At 40.1% G+C, this 16,468-nt stretch overlaps 1 protein-coding gene across 1 annotated transcript in view; it reads left to right on the plus strand.

Moving 5' to 3' along the window:
• The window catches only part of Rnf43 (ring finger protein 43), a 72,453-nt gene that overhangs the window by 1,781 nt on the left and 54,204 nt on the right, over nt 1–16,468 (plus strand). The window lies entirely within an intron of this gene.

Below are 16,468 nucleotides of genomic sequence, written 5' to 3' on the forward strand. Positions count from 1 at the left end.
GCAAGTAGAATGCGGTTCTGTTTTACCTTCTGTCTGCTTGAAAGATGCCGGTCTTCTTTTAGTTTGGCAAAGCAAAAACCCATGCAAGGGCTTCCATTGCTTAGTGTTGCATTTATTCACGTTTTGTGAAGACATTGCTTTATTGGTAGTGTAAGGCATATTCTTATTTTATATTTGAATATATATATACATATGTATGTATATATATATATTCTGTATTTTAGAAGGCAATTTGCTTATTTTAACTTATGTTGCATTATCTCTTGGATTATACATAATAAAACTTTTCTTTACAAATATATTTGGAACACTATTTTGATAGATGAAAATACAAGTATTTATTTAATTGACTTGAGGAACATAGCTTAGATCCTGTTAAATTGTAAGTGTTAATTTTAATGATCGAGGCACCCTGAAATTCTAGACTGCCCCCGAAGCATATTTGATTACTGTGTCACTTTTAAAATTCGGTCAAGCTTGAATGCTATGGCTGGCTTCCTACCACGTGTGGCTCCCTGTTGCTAATCCCCAAATGGAGAGGACTAGGTCACAAAATGGACCCAGCGTCTGCACCAGGCCTTGCTCCTTCTGGTCCAGTTTTTAAATGTACAGTTCAAAACTATAAAAGTTTATTTGACTTTTTTTTTTTTTTGACTCACAGAGTTTTTCCTGACACAATTTCTTAGGTTTCAGGCTGTAACTTATTCACAATCTACCTTTTCGTATATGTTGAATTTATTAACTCATGAGGGCCATAGTCTTCCTTAAGGCCAATTGCTCGTTCCTGTGGGGAAGACAGAACTTGGTGAGCTGTGGATTTGTTTTGTTTTGTTTTTGTTTGTTTTGTTTTGTTTTTTAATGGGCAATCTACTGTCTTACTTCGTTAAAAGATGTTGCTTGCTTATTTGGTAAAATAACACTTCTTGCTGTAGTTATTGGAGGTAGGTTTAAATATGATCAGCCTTAGCAGCCAAATTCAGATTTTCATTTTGTGATATATATGGAATATGAATTTTAGTTCATGGTTATATGAATTAGAACTTTTTGATATTTATAGAAAGAAGGTAAGAACTTGAAATAAATAAATTAATTAATTCTCAAAAATGAATATTTTAACTAGGCGTTGTGCCCCATGCCTTTAATCTCAGCACCCAGGAGGCAGAGGCAGATGGATCTCTTTGAGCCTAAGGCCACCCTGGCCTATACAACAACTTTCAGGACACCCAAGGAGACATAAAGAGACCATATCTCCAAAAAAAAACAAAGACACTTTTCTATATGGTTTAGTGGTTCTGCATTTCAGTTCTTTGCTGGTATTTCGAAACTGCGATAAATAAAGAGGATAAAGAATTTAGACAGAAAGTTCTGCTGGTTGGAAAGACAGACTGCAAAATTGCCGTGAGATTTGATCTATATGAGAGGCTATTTACTGTCTAAGTTGGCTCTAGGCTGGAGTTAGGAGGACTTAAAGCTGGAATAGTAACTCATTGGTAATGGAGGGGTGGCCTCTTGTATCCCTAATAGCCTGAAGCCTGAGGTGCCTGCCTTGTGAATTTTAGCAGAGTTTTGCCAGTAAGCAATCTGTGCAGTCCGAGGAGTCACGCTAAGTAAGCCCTGTGCTTCACTCGGCCCCCATGAACGCTTGTTCAGGAACTCAGGGACCTGCCCTGTGGTCCAGCGTCCTCTTTCAGTTCACATTGGCTGGCTTCTCTTATGGTAAAACTCTTCCCTAAAAACGCCTGTATTTTCATAAAGGAAGGGACCTGCCAATCAATTTTTAATCCACAGCAGCTAACTAAATTTTCTTAATCACTCTTGAAGACAACCTTTTTAAATAAACCTTGTAAAATATATATCTTTCTTCATTATTTGATCCACTTTTTCAAAGAGTGAAGTTGGTTTGTGTGTCTCGAATCCACGCCGTTTGCTCTTCATCAGACCACACTGAAGTCCGTTTACTCGTGAGATTGCCTAACCCAGCCTTCCACTTGAAGTTCTGCTTCTGTCTCTATGTCTGCAAGTTTAGCTATCTTGGTAGATAGCTGCATTGTTCCATACCACAAATGAATAATTCCTTGTATCCTGTTTATGAATTAATTCTTATTAAGATTAGTTGTCTCTAAAGAATCAGTTGGGTTTTATAAAACTGTAGTACTGTACTGTACATGGGAAAGTTTATATAAAACAGTGGTTGTAAAAAGAATAACCTTATCACTCTGAACATTAGACATTTCTTTACACTGTCCCAAATTAATTCAGGATTCATCCACTTTCATGAAAACCAAATTAATTGGATTTCATTTGTACCACACACTTAATTTTCCTTAGAAGAAGGGGGCCCGACTGTGACAATGTAACCATCCTGTGACAATGTTGCCATCATCCCCTGACATTGTAGCCATTTTGTGACAATGTGACATCCCCCTTTTGTTTAATAAGGAAGTAGAGCATGTAACTGCCTTTCAAATTAATTTCTTTTTCTCAACTTTTTCTGGTGATTCTAATTGTCTTTTTTCTTTTCTTTCTTTCTTTCTTTTCTTTTCTTTTTTTTTTTTTTGATTCTAGTTTTCATATTCAAGCATTGGAAAGCTGAGCAGTGAGGAATTTTTGTCTAGATTCTTAATCCTCACTTTCTATGTTTAGATTTCTCCTTGTTAGCAGTAATATCTAGGCTTGTTTCTTTGCTCTCTCTGTCTGTCTATCTCTGCCTCTCTGTGTACAGGTTCGTGTTTGTGTTCCTCTGTGTGTGTGTGTGTGTGTGTGTGTGTGTGTGTGTGTGTGTGTGTGTGTGGTGTGTGTGTGTTTGCTGTGCACTGGAAGAAACTGAAGAGGAGCTGTCTTTGCTACTATAGCCTTCTACTTCCCAAGTCTTCTTTTCCTCAGAATTTCCCATCTTAGCCCTGCACAATTATATTTCTGCTTTGCCCCTAAGTTTTTTCTATGAGTTACTGTATCTTCCTAATCTTGCTACATGTTTGCCATCCTCTTTGAAACGGCCAACTCTCAGGTTCCCCCTCCATTTGCCAAGCCTTTCTTTCTTCCTTGTCTCTAGTTCCTTCTGCCCCGCCCCTCTTGTCTTCCACTCTGTTTGTACACTTAGAATAACTTACCACTGCTATTCTGATCTGTTGGGTTTTTAAACTAATCATCAAAGAAAACAGACAACCCAGAAAGGACAGGCCAAAGAGACTCTGGAGACCTCCTAATACTTGGTGGTGACTTACAAAGATTATTCTTACATGGTAGTGATTACAACTTATATATATTTTTATTTGAACATATTCTTCATTTCCTGGTTCCACCACTGCTGATGAAACATATCCTAGAACTGAGCACTGTCTGATGCCCAGTTTTCTGTCTTGCTTATATTTAATTAGTGTTTGTTTCTATTATTACTATCTAGTGATTTTATTGGTGTTGCATCTATACACAATTGTAGTCATTCTCTCTTAAGTATTCGTTAGAAGGACTCCAAGTTTTCTCCAAGCAAAAGAACACAAGGATCTTAGCACAAGAGAGGTCACCAACTCCTTGGCTATCACATTCTTCCTGCTCAGCTGGTTGTCCTGGATTTTCTTAGACTCCAGGATAAAGTTATGACCAAGATTAGAATGCACTACCTGGAGGTGGCAGACTACAGTGGGAGCGGGGCTAGTTTCACAGTGTGAAGCTAGCTGCAGTGATAGGGAGAAAGCACCTCCTAGACAAACCCTTTGCCTCCAATCCACCACACATCAGCACACACATTACGCTCTCTGAATTTTCACTTTATTTGTATTGAGCACCTGAAACTTTTAACTGAAGGTCTTGGCCAGGGTTAGACAATCTTCTGTTGCAAGCTGTAGACCTAAAGAATTAACTAACCCCAAGTGGCTGTTCCATTGGAACAAAATAGCTTTTATCTCGGCAGGTGTCTATGACATTGAGGGACTTAAATATGATAGCCACCAAACAGATACTGCACATTTTACATGTATTAGCTCATTGAAATATCATGATAGCTTTATGAGCAGCAGTATTCTATATACATTTATTTCTCACATGTTACAGAGAAGGAAACAGAGGACTTAATGTCTCTAAGGTAATAAATAACTAGTATTAGTGAGCATTGGTACAGCTGCAGCTTGGACTGTAGAGCCGTGCTTCTCTAGCTCTGAAGTCCTGTCTATGGCACGGTGGAGAAAGCGCCAGAGCATCACTCAGAGGCTCATCCTGGACACACAGTATTCTACCCCCTCTAATAATGGCTGAATTTCTATTTTTTCTCATATTGAGTTTCATTGCAGAAATGAGTAAATCAGAATGTTTATCCAGGATCTCTGGTACAGTTTTAAAATGTGGTGACTACTAACCCAGGAACTCAAAGTATACATTTTAAAATAACATTCATTTAATTGACATTGCTTAAGTGAGTTCCTTAGATGCAGATGTCAGAGTAGATTTTATGATATTTTTGCTTTGCTGCCAACCTTTAAAAGAACTACAGAGTAAATATTCAAGATACAGTCAACTCTCAGTTATTTATGCTAATGAAGATACAGAAAATATAATTAATAATTGGCTTTGGAATGTATTCAGAAATGCACTATCAGATACTAAGTCCGCTGAGGCTTTCTAGATCTGTTTTTTTGTTATGAATCTAGTATCTGAAGGAAAGGAGAAGCTGCAGAATATTTTTTAAAACTTTTTATTTGTGCATATGGGTTTCTTGCCTGCATGTGTGTGTACCTCTTGTATACCTGGAACCTGAAGAGTCCAGAAAATGGCATTGGATCCCCTGAAACCAGAATTATAGACAGTTGTGAACTGCCATGTGGGTACTGGGAATTGAACCCAGGTCTTCTGGAAGAGCAGCCAGTGCTCTTAACTGCTGAGACATCTCTCCAGCCCAAGCTGCTGCAAGATATTGTTAACAGTGCTTTTCAGGTCAAAAGGGAATCTCTTGCAGAGTATGATGGCACAGGCCTATTATTCCAGAACTCAGGAACTAAAGGCAGTAGAATTATGAATTAGAAGCAAACCTGGACTCCACAGTGGAGTCAGGGCCAGTCTGGGCCATTTGTTCCTATTTAACAAAGAAACAAAGCAAAATAAAATCAACAAAAAGATGTGTCCTTTGTAATTATCTATATAAAGTAGATGTGCGTGCATTCTGAATTTCATATAGAAATGAAAAAGTTTAAGTTCAAACAAACTCATAGATATTTTTCACTAATAATAAATGAGTTGTGTTTCAACTCTTTTTTTTTTTTTTTTTTTTTTTTTTTTTTTTTTTGGTTTTTCGAGACAGGGTTTCTCTGTGTAGCCCTGGCTGTCCTGGAACTCACTCTGTAGACCAGGCTGGCCTTGAACTCAGAAATCCGCCTGTCTCTGCCTCCCAAGTGCTGGGATTAAAGCATGTGCCACTACTGCCCAGTTCATTTTCTTTAACAATTTACTTACTTTAACAGTTTACTTTTCATGCAAGATTAAAAGTATTTCTAGAGAGCAAGATGGTGTAGTTCAGGTCTTTAATCCCAGCACTTGGGAGGCAGAGGCAGGCGGATTTCTGAGTTCGAGGCCAGCCTGGTCTACAGAGTGAGTTCCAGGACAGCCAGGGCTATACAGAGAAACCTTGTCTACACACACACACACAAATACATACCTATACATACATACATACATACACATATATACATACATATATTCATACACAGATACATGCATACATACACATATATAAATACATATACATACACACATACATACATACATACATACATACATGATTTCACTTATTTTTAAAGAAGTTCTTTACATTTTGTTCCCTTGAAAAGAGTGTTTTGGCCCTTTGTGGGCTTTGATTTTCTTCCTTTCAGTTGGTGAATACAACAGAGGGAAACATAAATGAACACTGTATTATTATTACAGTATTGGCATCCAGAAATGGTGGCAAGGTATTATAGAGAAGAATGTGAGAATGGGATCCATTTACATAGTAATTTTCTCCCAAGAAGCTAATGTTGATTCCCAAACTCTTGTCACCCAGATAAGAAGAGGTAACATTTTACCAAAAATATACTGAGGGCTAGGAGCCAAGAACAGTGTTGCACAGAGGCAGAACCACTGTGTTTTATAGGACATGGAAGAGACACCTAGAGGCTGGAGAGAAGGCTCAAAGGTTAGGAGCACTTACTGAGGACCCTGGTTCAGTTCCTAGCACCCATATGGCAGCTCACTGCTGTCTGCAACCCTGATTCCAGATCTGACATCATCTGGCCTCTGCAGGCATCAAGTATACATGTGATGCACAGACATACATGCAGGGGAAACACACATACACATGAAGTAGTAGTCATTTAAAAACCTTTTAAAAATAGAAGTAAGAATCTATTTTTATTTGATTGTTTGATTGAGACAGGGTAGCCCTGTGTAGACCAGGCTGGTCTGAATTCACTATGTAGACTTGACTGGCCATAAAACTCACAGAGATCTGCTAGCCCCTGCCTCTTGGGTGTTGTTATTAAAGGTGTGAGAGATCTATTTTTTAAGATATCTGAGGATGCAGGCTTCCATGGGTCAGTTGCATTATTGTGAAGAGCTTAAATATTGTTAATGGCCAAGATAGGTCCTACTTGGAGATATATGTTGGTCAGTGTGATAAATTCATCAAAAAAACAAAACAACAACAACAAAAACTGTTGATGAATCAGCTTCACAACTTCATCTCAGAAAGGCATTTGCACTGACCTTCTGCCCTGCTCTTACTGTCCTTTTGAGAATTGCTGGACTAAAAGCCCAGGTCTGTCCGTGTGAGCCTTAATGGCCTGACTCTGCTCCCTTCCCTTCCTCTCTTCTCCCCATCCCTTCAGTTAGACCATGTGCATCCTACCCCAGGGGAGGCTTCTTATTAGCCCATCAGGCAGAGCCACCTATACCCAGGCACTTTCTTCCCCAGTCCCCCGAATGCCATCCCCCTGCCAGCCTTGATGAGGCCTTCCTCCACCACCGTTCATTCTTAGTAGGCCTCCTTGTTCTCTCCAGGACCCATATTCCCTGCCATGATTTAGTTTTCTTTTCCAAATCATTGTCTCTAATGACATTTTATTTTTCTAGTTGCCTGTCTCCTCTTAGTAAACTGTGAATGCTATGAAAACAGATTTTTTCCCCACTTTTGTTGAAAGCCATATCTCTAGAAATAGTGCCATATTATATTAGGTAGAGCCTTGGCAATCAGTGTTTGTTAGTGAACATAAGTAACTCCAAGCTGAGAGATAATAAACTCTTGGAGAAAATGGGTTTATTTATCTCATCATATTTTAATTGTTTTGATATATTAATGGCCAACAATTCATGGCTAGCTCTCATGAATATATTTGATGTGTTCCTTTATTAACAATTTACAATATTTGTTTCTTAATTAATTGATTGATTCTGGAGATGGATTCCAACCATGCTCACTAGGCAAGTACTCTTTCCCTAATCTGCATTTCGGGCCCTACTTAGCACTTCTTTGTGTGTTTGTTTGCTTATGTGGCTATGAGTGGTTTTAGCTTTGAGACAGGGTCTTACTGTATAGCTCTGGTGAGCCTGGAGTTTCCTGTATATAACAAGCTGGCCTTGAACTTGTTGCTATCATCCTACCTCTACTTCCCAAGTGCTAGTATTACCAAACCCAGCTCCTGGCTCAGCATTTGTTCATAGATAGTTCAACCTTTGCTTCTTAGGAAATTCTGGTTTTCTAAGGAGTATTGGGTACTGAGTTTAAGCCCTTGATAACAGAGCATTAACATATATCCAGCCGGGCATGGTGGCGCACGCCTTTGATCCCAGCACTTGGGAGGCAGAGGCCGGCAGATTTCTGAGTTTGAGGCCAGCCTGGTCTACAGAGTGAGTTCCAGTACAGCCAGGGCTATACAGAGAAACCCTGCCTTGAAAAAAACCAAACAAACAAACAAAACAAAACAAAAAACCCAAACAAACAAACAAACAAAAAAACCCAAAACCAAAACCATATATCCAAAGGACTTCACATTCTTAGTTCTTAAACTTGTGATTCCTAATACTGGTTTTGAAATATTCTAAAGCAGTGTTTTTTCCTGCCTCTGTCTGTCTGTCTGTCTGTCTGTCTGTCTGTCTATCTGTTTCTATGTGTTGCTAGAGATTGAAGCCAAGACTTCATGCATGGTAAGCAAGTGTTCTTCTAATTGAGCTATATATACTCACCACCAGACTTGGTATTTTAAAAAACTAAACTTAATAGCTTTTTTGTTTTTAAATAACTGATAAGCTACTGAACATTAAGTAGCTAATATAAGCATTGTAGTTCAAGGGAAAATGTGTCCCATGATTTTTAGTATCTTAGAATTTGTGTTGAATTTGCAAATTTAGGAACACCAAAATGATTTAAAATTGTAAGCCTAAAGGCAATATTATTTCTCAAGATAGCAAGTTAGATAATGTAAAACTTCTGACCCCTGAGTTAAAACACTGGCAGTTCTTCACTTGTTCATTTTTGTATGTACAGTACTTGTGTAGTGAGAGAAATGACATAATGCAAGTACACTTTTAGGTTGAATTATCAGACACTTGTCAACTCAATACCACTGTGGACCCAATAGGGCCTTCCTTGCACACACTAGACAGACTATCAGTTTTGTGCAAGCAGATATCTGGGCAGTCTGCTGTTGGTGCTTGTAACTACATGACAGTTGAGGAATACTGTTGCCACCATTGTCTGTAGAATACATTGGCTGAAACTAGAGGCCTTGTGTTTTATGTCTACAACTTTTGCTGTTTCCTATAATGTGCACGCAGATGTTCATTCTTTGTTGTTGTTTTTCCAAAAACATTTTCTGCAGTCTGGTCAATTAACCACTCTAAAAGAAACTTTTTCAATGGTCCAGGTTTATGTGCTCTTATTTATGTGTTCCACACTCTTTCTCTCATATTCTCATGGACACTTCTTCTTTACCCTTGTAAAGAGCTTAGAAGCCCTATGTTGGAATCAAGGTCTACTACTATAGGGTTTTTGGTTGCTACAGTAAATGGTTTGGGTGTGGGAGTCGGGGAGGAGGGGCAGGGGTAAGCATCAGTTATCGCACCTGGTAAATCATCAAGGTTCAAGGTGGAATAAAGCAACTACTCCATTCTTTTCATCTCACAGATGAAGAATTAAATCCAAGAAAATTAATGTTTGTTAGCCAGAGAACTGGTATATTTTCCTGTGATATTTTCAGCCAAGTTTACTCATTTTAAACAATATTTTGTCTTTGCTGGAAATAAAAAAAAACAAAGAGTCTATTAAGAAAACAATGTAGCTGGACACGGTGACATATGTGATTCCAGAATTTAGAAAACTCAGACAGGAGAAATGCTGAGAGCTCAGGGCCAGCCTAGGCTACATAACAAGTTTGTAGCAAGCCTGAGCAACATAGTCAGACTCTCTGTCAAATATACCCCCCTCCAAATTTTTTTTAAAGATTTATTTATTTTATGTATGTGAGTACACTGTAGCTGTCTTCAGACACACCAGAAGAGGGCATCAGATCCCATTACAGATGGTTGTGAGCCACCATGTGGTTGCTGGGAATTGAACACAGGACCTTCAGAAGAGCAGTCAGTGCTCTTGACCGCTGAGCCATCTCTCCAGCACCCCTCCCCCTTTTTTTAATAAGATGGCGTGGAGGCTCATACCTGTGATCCAGCACTGAGGAGGCTGGGTCAGGTGAGCCAGGTAAACAGTGAGATCTTGTCTCAAAAACAGCAGCAGCACAAAAACCAAAAACAGGGCTGGAGGGATGGCTCAGCAGATAAGTGCACTTGCTGCTCTTACAGATCACCTCGTTCAGTTTCTAGCACCCGCGTGGCGGCTGTAACTCCAGTTCCAAGGGAACTGGTGTCCTCCTTTGACTTCTGTGGGGGCAGGGCACGCATAGACAATATACACTGGCAAACACTTATAAACATAAAAAAATTTTTTTAAACGCAATGATTGATTGATTTTTTTTTTTAAAGATATAGTACTGGGGATATAGCTCAGTGGTACAGGATTTGTCTTGTATGCAAATGGCCCTGGGTCTGAGCCTAAGTACCACAAGGGAAAAGGCATTCTGTCTGTCTGTTAATCATCTATCTATGGTAGATTGATAGTCTTGGACTCAGGAGGCTGAAGCAGAAGGATTGTAAGTTCAAGACTTGCTTGGGCCATGGAATAAGACCCTGTCTCAAAAGAAAGAAAACATGACAGATTGCTTTGAGATGACTTTCACCTTTGATCCCTAATCAGTTAGAAGGCTTGCTTTAAAACCAATCAAGAAAAAAATACTCTGTCACAATTTAGCATTACCTTTTGTAGTTCATGTCATTTTATTCTGCCATAAAAATCACTGTAGGCCTAGTCGTCTATAACCTGGATCTGTCATCTGAAAGCAAGATGCTCTTGGAAGTCTAGGGTGAGAAAACTCATCACAAGTAGAAGCTATGCTGGCTTCCCTGGATGCTAACAATGGCGGTCCCCATCCTGTGCCTGTATGCTATAAGCCTTACTAGAGGAAATCACAGCATAGCTCCTTACCTGGTCCAACTAAGGACACACGTCTTAAACAGCAGAAAGGATAGCCTGTGGTGAATGGCAGAGGAAAGTTACAGGCATAAAAGCTCCAGAGCTCTAGTTTTTATTTTCTCCAGAGTTGGTCAAAATGACTGTAGTCGTCTGGGCGTGTGACTCAAGTAGTAGGGCACTAGCCTAGCATCAGGAGGCCCTGGGTTCAGACCCTAGCACCACAAGTAGGTAAATAAAAGTGAAAACAGAATTAAGCAAAATGAAAGGAAATGATTATGGCAACTCAGCCTTGAGTTCCATGTGATTGAAGCAAAACAAAGTAGTATTAGGTTTTAGCCCGAGCAACTTTAAGTAGCTGAAAGACGGAGAACAGCGGCACCCCCCACCCCCAGGTTGATGAGTTACAATGTTTCAGGTCCTGGGTGGCTGTGCTTCTCCGCCACTCCTCCATAGATGTCCAAATAACTAAACGGGCTGCCTTTCATTCAGAGTGCAACCAGACTTTCTAAAATGGGCAAGACGTTTCTGTTGATACATTAGCTTTAAATGGAATTCTATATAGTAGGAACTTTGAGTGAATAATCTCAAAGTTTTAATAATCTCAAATCTTTAATGCATGAAGAACATTCCATGAAGTAAAAAAAGAGAGAGAGAGAGAGATTTATCATAGAAGGTGAAGTGTTTAGATACATCTCCATTTAACAATAATAATAACAATAATGATTCTTAATATTAACAGTTGTTTGAGAGGTAATCTTGTGTGCCCCAGGCAGGCCTTGAACTCCTCAAGTAGCCAAAAATGATCTTGCAGTGTTGATCCTTCTGTCTCCATTTCCCAAGTGTGGGGTTTCGAGATATACAGTATTATAACTGTGTGTATGTATGTGTGTGTGGTGTGTGTGTGTGTGTGTGTGTGTGTGTGTGTGTAGGTTGGATGTTATGAGCTATAGTCTCAGAACTTTCGAAGTGGAGGTAAAAAGTTTCTTCACTGAGTTTCAGGGCAGGCTGTGTAATACAGTGAGGTCCTGTCTCAAACAAACAAGATGCCTAAAACGACAGTGCAGGAGCCTTTAAACTATTTATCATCATCATCATCATTGTCACATCATCATAGAAATAGGCATGATATATGATAGATTTTGAGATTTATACCTATAAATCCCAGTGCTTGGGAGCCAGAGGCAGGAGGATCAGGAGTTTAAGGCCAGTCTTGAGCAGCCTGTCTCAAACAAACAAACAAATAAACAAACAGCCCACCTAAAACAAAACAGAGTAGAAGTAAATTTAAGGCACTAAACACAATAGGTGTGTGAGTGCTTGTCTGCATGTATGTTTGTGGTCCCTGTGCATCCCTGGCGCCACAGAGGGCACTGGTTCCCTGGAGCTAGAGGTTTAGACAGTGCTGAGATGCCATGTGAGAGCTAGGAACTAAACCTATGTTAGTCCTATTCTCTAAAATCTGTTGGTTTTAGTATAATATGAGAGATCTATGAACATTATAACCTGCTATAATGTTAATAAACTGTAATGATATGCACAGCTTTAGATTATTATTAGATTTTCTTATTAGACTATTTGGGACCACTTAGGTGCTTCCTGTGTGTGTGTGTGTGTGTGTGTGTGTGTGTGTGTGTGTCTTAACCACTGAGCCATCTTTCCAGCCACTTAAAGAGACATATGTCTCATGTATCTGTCTGTCCATGCATCCATCCATCCATCCATCCATCCATTTTTGCTTTAAGACAAGGTCCAGACTAGCCTTGAACTTGCAACAATCTTCCTGCTGCTCCTACCTCCCAAGTATTGGGATTCTAGGTGGCTTCACCATGCCAGGAGTATTTAATTCTTTCATCTGAGGTAAAATATATGGTAGATACTGCAAAACAGAAAACAAAACCAAAAACCACCCCATACCAAATTAAATTAAAGTCACAGGACAACTTTGTAGCAGAATGTGAGAGTGATGGCTACCGTCTTCTGGTCCTGTTCTGTCCTTACATTTGTTAGCACGGAGAGAGGTAAGAAGTGAGACTGTCTCTGTGTTTTAGATTTTACAGTTCCTTTTGTTAAACTTGATGCTAGAAACCATCAAAGCTGTTTCAAGCCCCTGTGATGGAGCTACGTTGAATTCAAACCAATAAGCAATGCCTGGGAGACTCTAATTAAATCTTAGGAAAGATCTGGAGGGACCAGAGATAACCTAGAACCAGCGGGTTGGGTGAAGTCTGAATCTAGGCTTTAAAAATCGTGTAAGCTTGAATTAGTATCGCTAAGCTGAACAAGTGTGCAAGACCTAAGGTTTCAGAGCAGCTGGTAGGTGTTCATACGCCGATTTGTAAGCATTCTAGGAGGACGGAAATCTGATTAGTTACTGTGCCTTATTCCTAAACTGTGACTATCTTTCTGTTGTCTGTCCCTAGAAAACTTCCGCCTGAAAAAAAGAGAGAGAGAGAGAGAAGGGCTGCCATGAATTGTCTTAGGTCCCAGAGTAGACACAAAAGCACCTTCTTAGAGCCCAGGCAGCGGAGGGAGGCAGCTTGTACAGGCAGGTCTGTGCTCTCAAAGACTGGGAGTCGGAGTCTTTCCCCAGGGGGTTTCCAACTAGTTTGCACTTCAGAAAAATCTTTTCTTTCTCCTGCTGGTCACGCCCTGCAAAGAATTTTCTTCTAACCAGAAGAAAAAAAAATGTTTTATAATCAAAGATCCTTGTCCTTAGTTGTTGGACATCAAAGGAAGTTTGGAGAAGATTGGGGGATTATTTGAGCACCCAGAATTTATTCTGAATGCAAACTTGCAACATAGCAAATTCCCCAAAGCACGTACTGAGAGCTGAAGGAGCTCATAGAACGCCGTCTTTATCCATCCTTGCTTAGCTCAGTTCGGTACAAATGAGTTGAGGTCCTCTGTCTCTGAGCTTGGACTTAGCCCAGGAATGTTTGGGGTTTGAGCTGCTGATTTACTGGAAAAGGCCACTCACCCTATGTATCTGCTATTTTATAACCTTGTGTTTGGAAATATCGGCAACTATGGAGAAACTTCAACAACAAAATCGTCCGTTTTAACCTTCATTGTTTTAACTCTTGGGAGCTTGGTGTTTCTGGGCAGTTGATGATATCACAAGTTTTGGGAGCCACATTCTCTGCATTTCCCTACTGTCTCTGAGGAGTCGTGATGTCATTTTCTCCCACAGAGGAAAACCTTGGCACCCTGAGGGCCTGAACTCAAGTCTTGGCAGGTAAATGAAGGAGGTACCTGCTTTTAGATTTAAAGTGAATGAGTCAGGTGCAGAGAGACATAGCCATGGTCAGCGTTGTCATTGCTGTCACATGTCATTAGTCATCTAAGGAGAACTGAGACCGTACACTACAGAACTGCTTTTCTGGGTGAGAACAAGGAGTCACTTAATATTTCAATTTTTACATTTTTGACATCTATAGGACATTATTTTCTGATTTTTCTGCTCCCTCGTAACTGCCCTTCTCTTAATCCAGGAGCTCTCTAAGCTTCTGAAAACCTGTTTATATTATACAGTTTTCTCTCATAGAACAGACTAATAACATCAACCAAAACAAAGGACTGAAATGATGGGCGAAGCAGATCTGGTGAATCATGCCCCGGGCCAAGTTCCGTGTTACCTTAATCTTAGCTCTGTGGTTGGGAACTGAAGAGTGTTTGCCTTCCATGACCGAGTGGTGGTTGGAGATCGAATTCCAGGAGCACCCAAAAATGCTCAGTTTCCAATAATGGCAGTTACCAGTGCCCCCTGCAAGGATTCTGTGAGCGCTCTGAGCGCTTTCTTGTGGTGTCCTTGTGGTTTAAAAAGGCATCATGAGTTAGAAAGGTCTGCCCTGAAGACAAACCTCAGAGAAACATCACTTTTCTATCTTTGCCACTAAAAATAATCTTTTATGGTTTTATTCTTTTCTGAACTGGCATGCTATATAGTTTTGTGGGTTTTTTTTTTTTTTTTTGGAAAGTCTTTTTCATAGACTCATCAACAGACTTCTCTCAAAAGTTTTTTTTTAATTTTTATTTTATTTGTGTGTGTGTGGTGCATGCATTTTGTGTCAGTGTATGCCACATGTGTGGGGGTCCTGTGGAAAATATAAAAGGGAGACTATACTCTGGAATTGTAGTTACAGGCAGTTGTGAACCACCCAATGTGGGTGCTGGCAACAGAACTTGGGTCCTCTGGAACAGTAGCCAGTCTTAACCACTGAGCTATCTCACCAGCCTTCTCAAAAGTTTTAAATGCACTAGTTTGCTCTAGGACAGTAATGCAGACTCTTAGATAAATGGGATTTACCAGTTTATTCTACTTAGCAGTGAAAACTTGCCTATTCAAGATCAGTCTATAGTCTGACACTGCTGACAAAGATGGCGGGAGAGTGGCAGGGGTGGACCACGTTATTACCTTGATGGGAGAAATTCCAGGAGACAAGAAGACCTCCTACTGAGAACATTAATATTAACATGTGGAGGGTGTAATGGTGCACACCTTTAATCCCAGCACTTGGGAGGCAGAGGCAGGTGGACCTCAGTGAGTTTAAGGCCAGCCTGGTCTACAAAGCAAGTTCTAGGCCAGCTAGGGCTACTTAGAGAGAGCTTGTCTCAAAACAACAACAACAATAACAACAAAATCCCAAACCCAAATAAACAAACAACCTTGCCTATTCATGTATTATTAGATTATATAGAGTTCTTAAAACTCTATATAATCTTACCTATTCATGTATTATTAGATTATATAGAGTTTTAAAAACTATATTAAGATCATATTAGTAAAATTTACTAATAAGAGTCTTTCTGTGAGACTATGCCGGGGCCTAGCAAACACAGAAGTGGATGCTCACAGTCAGCTAATGGATGGATCACAGGGCTCCCAATGGAGGAGCTAGAGAAAGTACCCAAGGAGCTAAAGGGAACTTCAACCCTATAGGTGGAACAACATTATGAACTAACCAGTACCCCTGAGCTCTTGACTCTAGCTGCATATGTATCAAAAGATGGCCTAGTCGGCCATCACTGGAAAGAGAGGCCCATTGGACACGCAGACTTTGTGTGCCCCGGTACAGGGGAACGCCAGGGCCAAAGGGGGGGAGTGGGTGGGTAGGGGAGTGGGGGTGGGTGGGTAAGGGGGACTTTTGGTATAGCATTGGAAATGTAAATGAGCTAAATACCTAATAAAAAAAAAATGAAAAAAAAAAAAAAAAAAAAAAAGAGTCTTTCTAGTCTAAATAAAGACATAGAAAATTAAACTATGAGGAAGGTAACTTATCTGCAGCTGACTTCATGTTCACACTCTTATGTCTCCTGAGCTGTACACGTGAACCAAATTAATATTGTTATATAAAATGCTTGTACTTTCCAAGCACTATCATTCCTCAAGGTGTGGGGCAAGAGATCACGTTTTGTTTTCATTTCGGTTGTTTTCTGAAGGGAAGTTTGAGTTGGAGACTGTCTGGCATGTCTAAACACTCCTGCCGTACCACCTGCCCTGGCAGGGACAATGGCATCAAAAGTCACCGTCTTTACGACTGCACCTGCCTCGTGACTGCTGCCAGATTTTTCTCCTGGCACTAAACCACCCTGAAATGGTAATAGTTCCCGACACCCAAACAGTGAGTGCATGGCATGTCCTCATGTCCAGAGGACCAGGAAAGAGCTAGCTCTCCCCCTGACGACTTGTGTAGGCTTTGGCGTGGCATTTGGTGATTGTTCCATTGTTTATCAAGTGAAGGAGGTACAACTTTTATGGCTTTCTGATGTTCACCTGGTTTTCAAGACTTCCGTAAGGATCTACCAACCGTATCAAATCAAGTGATAACTTGATATTTGAAACTTATCTCTTGCAAGTCTGCATCTAAAGAGCTCGAGGAAGAACAATCTATCCAAAATGGAGGAGACACATTCCAGAGTAAGGCC

The sequence above is a fragment of the Mus musculus genome, chromosome 11 (assembly GCF_000001635.26).
Source record: "Mus musculus strain C57BL/6J chromosome 11, GRCm38.p6 C57BL/6J".
Taxonomy (NCBI): domain Eukaryota; kingdom Metazoa; phylum Chordata; class Mammalia; order Rodentia; family Muridae; genus Mus; species Mus musculus.